This window comes from Scomber japonicus, chromosome 2 (genome assembly GCF_027409825.1).
Source record: "Scomber japonicus isolate fScoJap1 chromosome 2, fScoJap1.pri, whole genome shotgun sequence".
In the NCBI taxonomy this organism is placed as follows: Eukaryota; Metazoa; Chordata; class Actinopteri; order Scombriformes; family Scombridae; genus Scomber; species Scomber japonicus.
In genome coordinates, this window is record NC_070579.1 from 822,897 (window position 1) to 826,741 (window position 3,845).

Below are 3,845 nucleotides of genomic sequence, written 5' to 3' on the forward strand. Positions count from 1 at the left end.
AAGTTCTGCTCCTGACGGGTCTAAAAAGGTTCTAACAGGTTCTTTATGAAAAATTGTGATAGATTTCTAAAGGTTCAAACAGGTTCCTGCATATTGTGACAGGCTCCTGGTATTTCAGGTTTCTATACTTTCTGTTATTTGTGTAAAGATTTGGATAGGCATCTAAAGGTTGTACCAGGTTCCTGACAGTTGATCTCTAAAGGTCCCAACAGGTTCCTGCATATTCTGACAGACTCCTGTCTTTTCAGGTCTCTATACTTTCTGTTATTTGTCTGGAGATTCGGACAGATGTCTAAAAGCTGTAACGGGTTACTGACAGTTGATTTCTAAAGATTCTGATGTCACAGTTTTAACAGGTGTTTGAATAGTATGAGAGCTTTACGACATTTCTGAAGATTTCAATCAACTTCTGATGTTTTTGATATGTTTTATCTGACAGGTTTCTAAACACTCTGATGGACTATGCATAGTTCTGTTTATGTCTCATCACTTTACAATACAGTACAATCAATTGTGAGTAGTTCATAAGGAACAAGTAGGGAGCAAATCAGGAGCAACCTGATAATCGCTGAATTGTTAATTTGTATTTTCTGAGTAAATCTGAATCAAGGACTTTGTAGCAGTGAATGATGCATTATTAGAGACTTTGTTAAGTATAAGACCATGAATATCTGAATTGATCATTCACTTTCTTCATGAGTCATTCCTGATTAACTTTGATGCTGAGCAGAACAAAACTAACTTGAATTACATTATCTTCTATGCAGGGCTTCAATTCAGAGCTATTCAAAGATTACTAATTAATAATTGATCAATTATCTTCCATTCATCACTCATACCCGAGTAACCACTCATGGTTTAGTGTTACCGGTTTATTGAAGGATCATAACTTTGACGGTTCTGTCGTGGTTCTTGTTGAACTGACTGCTGAACTTGTTGGCTCACTCTGGTGTCCATATTGGACGGTTCTCTGGCTGCTGAGTGCTGGTGACCTCTTCATCATTACATACCTCCAGAACATCTGAACACATCTGCTTTTATCATCAATCTTTAAGCTGTATTTTAAAGCCATTTTCATTTAGACGTGCTTGGACTTTGAGCCGTGAGCCTCCGTGATGAAGAAGCTCATGAAAAGCTCCAGGACTGTTGATGTCAAAGGCGACTGCAGCCGTAGTGTTGCACTTACATGAATATCTGCACTGAATATATTTGACATATATATTTAATTTTGAAAGATAAATGAAACAAAAGACGTGAAGGAGGATCCTGAGTTTGGTGTTCGTCTTCGCTGTACCAAACCAACAGACTCTACGCTTCGTTAGTCGGACCTGAGCTGAGAAAATATAATGTTGTGTGTGTTTGTGTGTGTGTGAGTGTAACCTCAGAGATGGATGAACAAATGAGCACTGAGAGGCAGAGACGTCTGTCGGGATTTCCTTTGTCGTGATGCAGTGTCTTTCCTTCAAATATTAAACTACAGTGAGTGACGTGTCGTCTTTCCTTTTGAACGTTTAGAAACCTTGTGTAGCTTTCTTTTTTAGAATAACGGGGTCATGTGCCACCTGACTCCTCTCTGATTGGTCACAGAGATATTTTACCAAGCCCCGTAGGACTGGAGCTGGATACCACAACTCCAGAGATCAACACGTGCCACAGATCACCGTTTAGACCCAGAGGTGGCGCCAGATGAGACGTTACAGTTCATCCTGATGTTTGAACCTAATTTCATGTCAACTCCTCCCACAGCTGTAAGAGTCACAACATTTTCATTGTAGGAAAAGTTCCAACTGAAAATAAAGCCAAAGTATTTTGACCACTGTGTCCTGATGATTAAAGGGTCCAGCGTAACGGCGCCCCCTGCAGTCCGGTCCAGGACACAACTTGTTTTTATGCTCTAATGCAGGGGTGTCAAACATGAGGCCCGTGGGCCAGAATCACCCCGCCAAGGTGTCCAATCCGGCCCACTTTCCTTCCTGTCTTCTTTTCCTTCCGATCTTCTCTTCTATTTCTTCCATCTGTCTTCTCTTCTCTTCCTGTCTTCCTTCCTTCCTGTCTTCTCTTCCTGTCTTCCTTCCTTCCTGTCTTCTCTTCCTGTCTTCCTTCCTTCCCTTCCTTCCTGCCGGTGTTCCCTTCTTTCCTTCCATCTGTCTTCTCTTCCTTTCTTTCCTTCCTTCCAGTCTTCTTCCTTCCATCTTTCCATCTTTCCTTCCTGTATTCTCTTCCTTCTCATCCCTCTTTTCCTTCTGTCCTTCCATCTCTTTAATGGTCCGGCCCACACAAGATCAGATTGGTCTGCATGTGGCCCTTGAACAAAAATGAGTTTGACACCTCTGATCTAAGGTGTCAGTGAGCTTTACAGATGAAGCTTGTTAGTTTTAGAGTCTGACTGCTTCCCCATTTAAAGTCTTTATGCTAAACTCAACTATATTACCAGAGACTACTGAAGGAACAGATGGCATTGATCTAATCTCCTTAAGATTTAATAACAAACCAGAACTTAAAATCTATTCTTTACTTTATTTAAGAGCCTCTTGACCAGAAATAGTTTCTTTAACAAAACAACTCCTAATAGAGGTTTCCACCAGCAGTAGCAGTGATCACAGCAGATCAAACCAAAGACAATGATATTAAAATAAGAAACTAACAGATCTCAGTTTTCAGTTTGTTTATTGTTTCCAAATATTCAAAAACGTTTCCACATACTTCACAAAACCTGCTAACTGCCTTTTTAAAGGGTTGGAGCTCTGCAGCTGCAGCGCTGAGAGGCAGCACAAACACACCATACCAACAGCTGATCTGATACGAAGAGGCTTTTTCTCTCGGAGATGAAATCAGCAGTGATGAAGCATCCTGACACGACTCCATAGCAACGGCCACTGAGGCTCATGGGTAATGCAGTGCTTAGTGTCACACCACCTTTTAAACTGGGACAGCTTTCAACTAGCCGACTAAATAACTTCCTGATGATTCATTTCTAACCTTAAATAAACTCAGTGAGCTTCAGTGAGAAACAGTTAATCCTCCAACACGTGTCTGTTTGAAGGCCGCTGACATCAGCATTCAAACAGAGAGTCCAGAAAGGAGCGCGCTATCGTAGCTGGTTAGCTGTGTTGCTAAGCTCGTCTGTCTTCTACAACAGACACGAGTTTACTTACAGCTCAGAGAACTTATTAACCTGTTAGTGACCAAACTAGTCAGCTAACTGAGAGGAAGTTAGCTTTCTGCCCTCTTTAATGACTCCTTACTGAATGACTTGTGTCTCAGGTTTGAAGGGTTTCTTCTCTAGACTGTTTCAGCTCACAGAAGGACAGTTTTAGTTGGGAGTCATTCTTTGTGCTTTTAGAGTTTTGGCTCATCATCCTGTTGGAGGATCCGAGACTGAGACGCAGCTTTCTGACGCTGGCAGTACATTTCTCTCCAGAAGACCTCGATAGTAGAGCTGGGCGATTAATTGACCTTTGAACCTGGATTCTGATGAATGAAGGATTGTCTCCTCCCTTGATGAACAATGATTGTTTAGTTCATGAGAATCTTTATGGAGGTAAAATAAAGATGTTTGAAGGGGTGACGCTGTGGTTAATGTCTAGTTTACTTGGTTAGAACTATGTAAAGATCATGTTTGGGTTCAAATCATCACTGGAAACAAGTTTTATATTCATTTAACCTTCCTGACTGTTCCTTCCTTCCTTCTTTCCTCTCTTTCTTCCTTCCTTCCTTCCTTCCTTACTCTGTCCTTCTTTCCTCCCTTCCTCTCTTCTTCTTTCCTCCGTCCTTCCTTCCTCCCTCCCTCCCTCCCTGCTTTCTTCCTTCCTCCCTTCCTCCCTCCCTCCCTGCTTCCTTCCTTC

The 3,845-nt window shown here is 41.7% G+C and overlaps 1 protein-coding gene across 1 annotated transcript in view; it reads left to right on the top strand.

Moving 5' to 3' along the window:
- Nucleotides 1-3,845, top strand: part of LOC128377823 (NACHT, LRR and PYD domains-containing protein 12-like) — a 419,396-nt gene that overhangs the window by 45,371 nt on the left and 370,180 nt on the right. The gene's annotated exons all lie outside the window — the stretch shown is intronic.